This window comes from Dipodomys merriami, unplaced genomic scaffold (assembly GCF_024711535.1).
Source record: "Dipodomys merriami isolate MVZ:Mamm:240054 unplaced genomic scaffold, mDipMer1.0.p SCAF_186, whole genome shotgun sequence".
Classification (NCBI taxonomy): Eukaryota; Metazoa; Chordata; class Mammalia; order Rodentia; family Heteromyidae; genus Dipodomys; species Dipodomys merriami.
This window is the reverse complement of record NW_027203226.1, coordinates 874,735-886,809: the sequence shown is the minus strand read 5'-3', so window position 1 is coordinate 886,809 and position 12,075 is coordinate 874,735.

The following is a 12,075-nucleotide window of genomic DNA, read 5'->3' as shown; positions in this document are numbered from 1 at the left end:
CTCTTTTGTCTGTAACCAGCCTCTTGTTGGAGTCTCTGGTCAGCTTGAGGTCTTGTGGCTTGATTGGTTTCTTAAGACAGTTTGTTCGAACAGGCAGAAAAATGCTCTGCTTTACCCAAGATTTTGAGATCCCCCTCCCAGATTAGTTTACTGGGAGGGTGATCTGCTTTGAGAATCACAAAAGAGGGGTGATGAGGCTAGGTTCTGGTAGAGTTGAGGCCTTTCAACACACAGTAGCTTTTCCCTGGGGCTATTTTGTGAAAAACTCACAGAGCCCAGCCTGGAGCCATTCTCAGGGTTTCTGTTTTTCAATTGATTGTGGTGGCTGCTAGAGGGAGGGGCAGCCTCTGGCTCTGGTTACCCAGTGAGGAAAGCCACTCCAATGGCTGGTGCCTGAGCTGGGTGACTTTTCCCTGGATGGAGCTGAGTCTGGCAGGTCACTTTGCGTTAAGTTCTTGTGACCTGCTAAATGACTCGTTTTATTCCAAGGCCTGAGTTGGAGCTAGCAGCTCCTCTGAGCTTTGTCGGTATCCAAGATGGAGATCACCGGTGCTGGAGGGGGAGGGGTGGCCTTCCCTCCTCTGCTCCCTGAGAAGGAGTGAGGACGTCGGGCTTCTCCTCACGCCGAGTGTTGGATCCTGGGTCGTCTCTGGTCTGCAAACTGCAGGATGAAGATGTCTGCTCCTTGTCAGTTCTTGCTGGTGTTGAGTAGAATCCTCTCGCCTGCTGTGTGTGGCTCCTTCGTCCCGGACTCTCTGTGTGAGCGCTCAGGTATGGCCGCGGCTGCGGTCACCGCTGTGACCCTGCCGCCGCCGAGGCGGCTGCTGGCAGGCGCTCAGATGTGTCTCCTTGTCTTGGCTTCCCCTCTCTTGTCTAACTCTCTGTCCTGTGATGGCACACTTGGTGTGATTCTCTGGCTTAGGACTGTTCACTGGAACTCTAAAACTGCTTTCTATGCGAGAACTTATTCATATTCCAGCTTCTCCTCTGCCATCTTCCCGGAACTCTAGGCAGTGTGTTATTTATTTATTTTTAGTTATTTTATTAATGATTATTAATTTTCAGAAGTGGCAGTTTCATTATTCTCTTTCTATAATATATTTAAAACATTTGATTATACGCACTCTATTTCCTTTTTGTTACTCCTTCCTCCAAAGATCTTGTTTTTTACATAAAATTATATCTTTATATATGCACATATAAACTGTTTTGGAAGATTTAAGCTAAACTGCAACTTAATTTTGAAGTAGGCCCTGAGAGGAGTCTCGAGCTAGTACAGCTTCTTTACAGACTTTGTTTTTGTTTTAGGGATTTTAGGAAAAAAACCAAAAACCTCTAAACAAGGTTAACTGGACCTTGGCTCCAACCAGCCCAGTTCTTAGAATGAGAAGAATGCCCCTAGGTTCCCCTCCCCTTAACAACTTAACCCACCTTCATTGTTCTGTTAAGGACTGACCTTTTAAACAGATAGCCAGTAATCAGCCTCATGCTGGCAACATCCTGAGTTTACCATAAACTCCGCCTTTTTCACATGCTTATGTTGAACTCCACTAAACTACTTGTATATGCTTACCTTAATCTTCACTTTACTATTGAATTCGTGAGTCATTTAAACAAAAAGTTATAGGCTGGTTTAAACAGCCATTATGTGACAAAGTGTAACCTCATTGTTCACCTGTGTGTGGTCTGGTATGACTGTGCAATCTTTTTGGTGTGTGACAATCTCATTGGTTGCCTACATGACCAGGCTGTGATTTTTGCCTTTAAAAACCTAAGTACGTGGGCCGCTGGGGGTCGCAGTATCAGCTCCTGACCCTGTGCTGCAGCCCTGGCCGGTCAGTGTAGAATCCTTCTCAATAAAGTTGCTGCTTTAATAACAACTTTGTTGTGGTGGGCTCTCTCACTCCGGACGACTAGGTGGGCTTGCCTGCCTGAGTAGGGGGTCTTCCTACTACAAATTTAAGATGTACAGAGGATTAACAGGATGAACAAAAACGAGTATTTTTGTTAACTTCTAATTGAACTATCATTATTATTATGGTTAGGGTTAGGATACCAGAGAGAATTAGAATTAGGGAGAGAGAAATAGCAAATTTAGGTTCAACTCAGGATGACCTATTGCAACAATAATACTAACAGCACACTGTACTGAAAATGAACTTTACAACATGGAGAGAGAAGAGTGATGGAGATGGGAGAGGGAAGGGATAGTTGGACAACAACAAAGAAGGGAGTAACAATGGTCAACAAGAAATGTACTCATTACCTTACGCATTTAATTGTAATCCCCCTGTCAGCCTCATTACCTACTCAGGAAGCTGATTTCTGAGCACCGCAGTTCAAAGCCAGTCCAGGCAGGAAAGTCTGTGAGAATTTTATCTCCAATTAACTACCAGTAAACCAGAAAGTGGTGCTGTGGCTCAAGTGGTACAAGCGCACACCTTGAGCTAAAGAACTCAGGGATTGTGCTCAGGCCCAGAATTCAAGCTCCATGACCGACAAAAAGAAAAAAAAGAAAAAGAAATGTGTTAAATGTTAAGTAAAACTGAACTTTTTTAGATTTTAGGAATTCAGGAAAATCTGGGATAATGGAAGCACAATGTATTTCATAATATCAGGATTTGAGATCAATGGGTATAATGATTCCTCTTATGGAACAAGATAGGTTCAGAGATAAGAGTAGAAAATCTGTAGGGCTTAGGAAAACCTGCAATTTATTTCGAGGATTACAGTGGAATTTCAGGATTGCAAAAAATGAGCATTTTTCATAAATTTTAGAATTGGGATACCTTTAGAGGTAAGTTTATGGTTAGGATTCCAGCCATGGTTAGGGTTAGGTTGAAAGAGAAAAAAAATGAGGGTCAAATTGAAGGTAAATTTTAATATAAGCCTGGCAAGAATTAGAATGAATGTGAACTAGAGTATTGCTATTAATATTAGAATCAACATGCAATTAGGCTTATATTTATTCTCAATATTCCAGGTAAGATTAAGTTTAGGGTTAGAAAATGACTAAGATATTGGAAAAAAAATTGAAACTTATGTTTGGAAGGCTTATTTGAATCAAGTTAGGATGAATGAATACTAGTGTAATACTAACTAGTTAGTGTTAGTATTGATATATAATTTGGATTAAAATCAGGGTCAGTATTTTGTTCTGATTATGATTAGCGTTATGAATAGGAAAGTTTTACTATAAAATTGAGATTTCACTAACAAGTAGAAGCAAAAATGTGAGCCTTAATAGTAACTAGAGCATTATCATTATATTTATTTCTCAGTGATCATTCTTGTAATGATTAATGAGAGTTTTACAGCCAGTTTTAGGTTGAGAGTTAGCGTTAAGTAAAAGACTAGGTGATATGTAAATCTGAAATTGTTTTAGGATACAGTGGTGCAGGAAAAGGTAGGATTAATGGAAACTACAGTATTTTTCCTGGTAACAGAATTTGAGGACAAGTAATATCATGGTTCATGTTAGGAAACAAGATAACTTCACAGGTAGAGTCAGGAAATTTGTTGGAATTAGGGCAAATTGAAACTCATTTCCAGAGTGCAAATTGGAATATTCATTAAAATGAATAAATATAGAGTATTTATTATTATTAATTTTGGACTATTATTAGTTTGAAAATTAGGTTCAGTTCCAGCTGGACAGTGTTAGCATTAGGGAAATGGAAAATTTAGGGTCAAACTGAAAATAAATCTTTGAATAACAAGTCAAGATCGAATTAGGATGAACAGGAAATAGGAAACTGCTAATAATATTAGGATTAGGGTATGATTAGTGTGAGGGAGCCTGAATGTTGTGTTAGAAAATTGGCAAGATATTAAGTAGAAACTATTTTAAGAAAGATGAGTTGAATCAAAGACAGGATGTATAAATTTAATGTACTTTTGTGGCTTTTAGAATCCAAAGGCAATTGGTTCTAGGGTTAGGGATACTTTTTCTAATTTATGAACTAATGAATTAAAGGCACATTTCTTTCATTCTTACAAACCAAGACAGTCACGATTTGGGGAAAAAAACAATTTCCTACATGAAAATGTGTCTTAAAATATTTTCCAACCAGGATTAAATAATAGTGAACAGGTTATCATTTATTAAAATTGGGTAAGTTGATGATAAAACTTTCAAAAAATATCCAAACACATAAAATTGGAACTCAGATATGTTACTGGGAAAACAGATACTTGCTCTAGCTGGGAAATTGTGTGTGTGTGTGTGTGTGTGTGTGTGTGTGTGTGTGTGTGTGTGTGTGTGTGTGTGTGTGTGTGTGTGTTTCTGCTTGCTCTAGCTGGGAAATTGTGTGTGTGTGTGTGTGTGTGTGTGTGTGTGTGTGTGTGTGTGTGTGTGTGTGTGTGTTTCTGTCTGTATGCACCCACCACATGTCTTCAAATCAGGCCTGGGCCCTGTCCTCAGCTTATTCTGTGGAAGTATGGTACTAATCCACGTAGCCACAGGCTTTCTTCTGGCTTTTTAGTAGTTATTTTGAGATAAATATCTCATGGATTTTCCTGTCTAGACTTAATCTTCTGATCCCCAGCAATCTTTGGGTTAGTGTTACTGTGGGTGCTACCACAAAATGACAGTTCATTAAACTGGGAGCAATAGGGAAGTACTCTTGCAAGATATGAAGTAACCAGTTCATTAATGTGGGAGTAACAGGATCACATTAGATTTCCTTCAAACACATTATTTCTGATGAGTTTAACTGAAGCCCAAAGCATAATCCAAACCTATTTGCTACACTGTATGAAGTAGCACATATTCATGGTGTAGAATATGAGCAATGAATTAAATCATAAAGACTTTGTTGGGTTTTCAACAAAGAAATAGAGTGTCATTGAAATGAAGTCCAGACTGGAGGCCTGTAGCAAGCAGGAGAGCATCTGCTTAGTGTGTGTCCAACCCCCAGGACCATAAAGAATTAGAAGAGAAAGTGTAAGAGAAAGAGGAAAGGAAAGGAGGAAGAAGGGGTAAGAGAGGAGGAAGGGTATAGCAGAAGGGAGAAGAGGAGGGGACAGTGAGAAAGTAGAAGTAGGAGAGAAGGAAGAGGGAAACAGGACTCTGGAGAAGAGGAGCAGGTGAGGAGGCAGGAAGCGGAAGATAAATGCAATATATCAACAAAAATTGTTGGGAAACATTTTGCATAAGCGATCTGCATGTTCATGTCAAGATTATTTTCTAATCAAAGAGACAGCTAGCACAGTGACAATATGGGTGATACCTGTTACTCAATCATTTTATTCTCTTTCTTCAGTGAGGAGTTCAGAAGAAATGCTTAGTTCGGTGTTTTACAGATATACTTCAGGATTTCTTTTTCATGAATCAAACAATGGAAAGAACTAAATGCAACTTCCCTTAATTAAAAAAGAATAGAAGGTATATTTATTTGTATTACTATGCATGAAGAAATCCTGGAGATTTCTGGTTAATTCAGAGGGCCCCATGCAAAAATACAGGACAGGAGGAAAGTAAAACTGTTTTTAAAGTATAATAGGTTATCATTGCTGAAAAGTTTTACTGGACGTCTTTTTTTTTTTTTTTGCCAGTTGTTCATTGCTCCAAAGCTGTGCCCTGGGGCCCTTTCCAAGTCACCACATGAAACTCCATTTCTGTTGTCCCTGTGGGTGTGGGTGCCTCCTCAGGTCTCCCGTTGAGATGTGTGGCCAAATGCTTTATGGTGGATGTGCAGTGAATGGATGTGTGTGCATGCTCCCCAGCATTTCCAGATGAGCCCAGCCCACCCTTCGCACCTAACTTCCCAGTCTCAGTTGCTCCATTTCACTCAGGAGCTGGCAGCTCTGGGTATGGAGTTGAGGCCACTGTTGCCCTCTCCTCCTCCAGCTTTGTTGGTACTGGTCTTCTGTGCTCCTGAGTGCGTGGCCCATCCTAGGGAGACTCTGTTCTGGGGTCACTGTCTGCCCCCATTAGTGCGGGGTGGGGGACACCCTGTTTGTACACTGTACAGTCCATTGGTAAAGGAAGGCTGGGCATGCAGTCTGCCCCCTTGGGGCCAGGCAGCCCAGCCTTGGTTCACCTCATTTGTTTTTAAGGGGGTCTGGGTACTGGAGCCATGTGTTGGCCCTTCTGCCAGCTGGCTTGTGACAGATGCAGCAGCTCAGCAACCTGGAGCCCCTTCAGCAACTCTGTGGACCTCCATTTTCTGGTCCTTGTGGACTCGGGTACAGGGCCAAACCCTACATAGTCCAATCAGCACACCAGCTGCAGCACCGAGGGAATGAAGTTCCTCTTGCTTTGCTGTGTAGCCTCCTCCGTCGCCTTTCTGGCCCACATGGGCCCAGCTCTGGGTGCCATTCCAGGGATACTCCATTTGGAGGCAATGGGCTCACCCCCTACCCTCGTTGTTCTCCAAAGCAGGGGAAAGGGCCTGGCCTTGGCAGTTTAGGCTGCACAGATGGAAGGCAGGACTTGCCTTGCCTTCCCCCTGGCTTTGGCACCTGAGTCTGGGTTGCTTGGTTTGGTCACCAATGGACCCTGGTTGGCTACAGCCCACCGCAAAGGTCCTGCACCTGCTGCAGCAACAATGCAGTGTCCTGGACCCCCTTAGGGTCACCACATGGACCCCTGATGGGCCTACTTGGGCTGGGTGTGGGTTTCATCTCAGGACTCCCATTAGGAAGTGCCACTCTCCTTCGTAGTACTGCAAGCAAGAGGTGCCACATATAATATCTACTTTCTAACATTTTCCTTCACTGAGATAAACAGAACTTGGAGATATAAATAAGTTTTATAAAAACAAAATATATAAACTATATCACTTCAACCTTTTAAACCACTATAATATTTTTACCCAGTAGGAATTCTGTCTGTAATTACCTATTTTACATTTGAATGTAACTAATGTAATGTATTTTGTGTGTATTTTACTATTCTAGTATAATTTCATTTGCACTACTTACAATTTTTTTAAATTATGTGATTTAATCACGTGTTTATTGATAGGAGTTTTGTTGTACTTTTATTTCAGTTTTCCATTATGGCCTTATGAATACAAACAATAAAATCCATTCTTGTTGGTATAAAGTTCAATGATTTTGGACTAGAGACTCAAGGATATAGCATAGCATTACATATCATACAGTAATGTGTATCACTTTGTTTAATACTGCTCCAAAAAATAATTGATAATTCAGGTGGCAGCCACTTCATCTGGCATGCTGGTCTGTCTGGTGAAGTAGGATCCTAGTGGCAGCCTGCCCATATCAGGCCATTGCAGGCACCTCGCTTGGGACTGTGGGAGAGGATCAGGGTGCACCTGCTGTTCAGCTAGGGCAGCAACCCGGCAGCTGCTGGTGAATGACACAGTGTCACTGACTCACATCTAACACATGCCTGCCCCGTGGGCTTGGGCCCTGAGGATCAGCCCCTCCCTCAGACAGCAGAGTTATTCTGGGTTTTGTAAAACGTTCTGCATCTGAGCATTCCCAAGTTTGGTTTTTGTATTGTTTCTTGTAAATGCTTTGTGAAATTTGTGTTTTAGGTGTTGAGGTGCGAGAGAAGGAGCCAGATTATGAACACAGTTTCCTACCAGTCTTTCATTTAAAAATGAAAGCAGATTCTCTATAAAAATGCCATCAGGAAATAAATTTGAGAGGGGGAAAAAAGGCTGCTTTCTCATAAGATCAAAATGTGCTAGTTTTATATGCATGTTTTATGCGCTCAAAATATAATTAAGTAACTCACTATCTAGGAACAATTGTCCAGAGCTAAGAGTTAAGTGTCTGGGACCTAGAGGCATAGTGTTTGTGAGGTTTATCCAAAGGGAGGGAAGAAAGTTAAAATTCATAAATGACTTTGTAGAATCAAGGTAGCAATACAAAATGAGAATCACAATAAACTTCTTTGCTATTCGGGGTCTTTTATTATTCCATATGAATTTTTGGATTGCCTCTTCTATTTCATTGAAGAGTGACATTGGGATATTGGTAGGTATTGCATTGAATTTGGACATAGCCTTTGGCAGTATTGCCATTTTCATGATGTTAATCCTCCCAATCCAGGAGAATGGGAAGTTTCCCTCTTCCATAGCTCTGTTTTAATTTTCTTTTTCAGGTTTTTAAAGTTCCCATCATAGAGGTCCTTCACCTCTTAAATTAACTCCTAGGTATTTTATTTTTTTGTGCGGCTAGTAAAAAGGGGTTGCATTCCTAATTTCAGCTGCACTCTTATCGTTATTGGAATACAGGAAAGCCTTTATTTTCTGAGGGTTAATTTTATAATCTGCTAGTTTACCAAATTTTCTGATCAGCTCAAGTAACTTGGGAATGGAGTCCATGGGTTTCATTAAATACAAGACCATGTCATCTGCAAAGAGGGAGAGTTTTACTTCATCTTTTACTATTTGGATCCCTTTAAGATTACATCTTATCTTATTGCCCAAGATAGCATTCTAATATTAAGTTGAAAAGGAATGGAGAGAGCAGACATCCTTATCTTATTCCTGAATTTATAAGTAATGGGTTTAACTTCTCACCATTAAGTATAACGCTGGCTGTAGGTTTGTCAGTTCTTAGCAGAAAGAACAGCACTAGAGCAATATCAGTTCCAAATTTCAAACGCTACTAAAAAGTCATAGTAATAAGAACAGCTTGTTTCTGGCACAAGAACAGACCTGAGGACCAGTGGAGTAGGACTGAAGACTCAGAAATGAACCCCCTGACCAATAGCCACCTAATCTTTGACAAGGGAGCTAAAAAAAGAGAATGGAAGAAAGACAGACTTTTGGGTAAATGGTGTGGGAAAAATTGGTTAAACACCTGTTAAACTAAAGCTGGATCGGTATATATCATCCTGCACAAGAATCAACTCCAAATGGATCAAAGACCTCAAAATAAAAGAGGACACCATGAAAACATTACATGAAGGAATAGGATAAATTCTAGGGCTTTTTAGCACATACCGAAATTTTCTTAATAGAGAGCCAGAAACAAAGAGTAAAGAAAAATAAGTTAAGAAATTCATTCCTTAATTCATCTCTTTATGAAACAAGTAATTTACTATTACAAGATGAGATGAAATTATAAATTCCAAATGCTGATGCAGTCTGTATGTAATAAACATATTACAATATTCAGAAAAAGAAATCAAAGAAACGTTGCACAAATGGGATTGCATGAAACATGAGAGCTTCTGCAAGGCAAAGGTCATAGCTAGCAATATCAATAAAAAAACACACGTTCTGGGAGAAAATCTTCATGATGTATATAAAGGACAAGGTCTTATATCTAAAATGTACTTAGTACTCAAAAAATTAAATCCCCCAACAGCAGATCCTCAAAGAAACAACTGCTCGATAATTAAGTGGGCTAAAACTTAAAGAGAGACTTCTCTGAAGAGGAAATAAAAATGGCCATTAGACCATTAGCCACAAAAGAACTGAAAATCAAGACAACATTGCGATTGCACCTTACTCTAGTTAGAATGGCTATAATCAGGAAATTTAATAACAACATGTGGGAGGGGATGTGGCTAAAACGGAACCCTATTTCATTGATGGTGGGAGTGTAAACTTGTTTAACCACTTTGGAAAGCAGTATGGAAGTTCTTCAAAAGACTTCATGTAAAGTTCCCCTATGTCCCAGCAAGCCCACTTTTGGGCATTTAGGCATTTACCCAAAAGATCACAAACATGGTCATACCAAAGTTGCCTGTGCAACCATATTTACTGCAGCATTATTCACCATAGCTAAGATATGGAACCAACCTCGATGCTCCTCAGTTCATGAATGGATCAAGAAAATGTGATACACACACACACACACACACACACACACACACACACACACACACAACACACATACACCACACACACACACACACACACACACACACACACACACACACACACACACTCACAGTGGAATTCTATGCCTCCATTAGAAAGAATGAAATTGTCATATTTGTTAGGAAATGGATTTGGTACATATTATATTAAGTGAAGTAAGCTAGACCCAAAGAAACATATTTCCCATGGTTTTTCTTGTTTGCAAGGACTAGTATATGTCTAGGACAAGCAGAGAAGATCAAAGGCTATGGATGTATAACCATATAAGATGATATTAAGTGAAAGGTACCCCAAGTCACACACACAAGTGATTTTTTCTTTCTTGTTTTTGTTTTTAATGTGCTTATAATGCACTATGTGATTCTTTTGTAGGTTCATCCCCCCATCGTATAATCACTGTTTTCATTGTATTTGATTCCAGTGTTCTGCATTTTTGTATACATTTTGTAATTTGGGGTGTGGAAAGGTTATAGCAGAATGCTGAAATGGGGATGCAGGTTGACCCATTGTGATGATGAGATGTACAGGACACTGTCAAAAATGAATTTACGATGTCGGGTAGGGGTCAAGGAGGGAGGAGTTGGAGAGTTGGGGAGGGAAAGGTAATAGGGGAAAAACAAAGGAGGAGATAACAATGCTCAATAGGAAATGTACTCATTACCCTACTCATGTAACTGTAAACCCTCTGTATAGTATTTTTACAATAAAAAATATAAAACTCTCTTCCTGGTATAGATTTCCAGTGCTGCCCTCAGCATTGCATTTTTTGCCTTTTCTGGCTGTGGTTAGGTCCATCTGCCTAGTGGATCAGTAGTCTTCAAGGCTTCTTGGTCCTGAAGTGGGACTTGGATTATCCAGTGATGGTTGGAACTAGGCCAAGGACAGGACAAAACCACTTCCAGGGCACGGCTTCTTCATCCCCCCTACCCCCCCATGCAAGTAGGATTGCAAGCAGAATTTCTATGAATTTGACTCCACAAAACAACCACTGAACCAAAAGGAAAGGTCACCAAACACCTCCCTTCCTCCCCCATTCCTTCCTTTCTTCCTCCTTGGGAAAGTACAAAATAATTTTGCAGGTTTTGGAAAACACACAAATTGCCCACCACTTCCCCTTTTAAACTAGGTTTAAGGTCACTAAGTCATGTAAATGGATAATGCCACACTCATTATTCTGGACAACTTCAGGTTGTTTGATGCTTTAATTTGTTGTTGGTGGTGGTGGTGGTAGGAGGGCCTGAACTCTGGGTCTGGTTGCTGTATCTGAATAGCTTTACAGCTCAAGGCTAGTGTTTCTCCATTTGAGCCACAGAGCCATTTCCACATTTTTCTGCTTATGTGGTGCTGAGGAATTGAACCCAGGACCTCATGCATTCAGGACAAGCACTCTACCACTGAGTCTCCTTCCCAGCCTTAATGCTTCAATTCTTTAAATTTTATTTTTGTCAGTCCTGGGGTTTAATCTCAGGGTGTAAACATATCCCTGAGATCTTCAGCTCAAGTGGAGCCCTCTACCACTTGAGCCACAGTGCCAATTCCTGTTTTCAGATAAACATCTTTCAGACATTCCTGACAGGGTTTGCTTTGATCAGTGAATTTTAAATTATATTTCTTCTATGTATTTATTGGAATATTGCAGTTTATCTGAAATTTAAAGTTTTCTGTAAAACTTTGTCTTCAAGTATTCCAATAGTATTAAATATTACATTTACAATCTATTCTGTAGCAATACATTTTGAAATTATTATGTTAAGATGAAAATCTTGTTGTTTGTAGAAAAGTCCCATTAAAGTCCAAATTGGAAATATGGTCATTTCAGCAGCCTTGAGTCTCCTTCATATTTATTTATTTATATTTGTGAAAATACCATACAGAGGGGTAACAATTACATGGGCAAGATAATGAGTATATTACTCATCAAGCATTGTTGCCTGCTCCTTTTTTTCCCCTTCCCATCTGTTCTCATCTGCCGCCCCCCGTGCTCTCCAGACACCCCTTTTCCCGCCCCCCACCCTCGCCGGCCAAGGTGTAAAGATCGTTTTTCTTTCATTTTTTATTTATTTTTTTTATAGTGAGAATACCAAACAGATGAGTTACAATTACATGGGCAAGATAACGAGTACATTTCTTATCAAGCATTGTTGCCACCTCTTTGCTTCCCCTTCCCATTCCTTTCCATACTCCCCTCCTCTCCCCACCCAACCCTGTCCCCACCCCCCATCAAAGTTGTAAAGTTCATTTTTTGACCTAAAGACTTGTATAT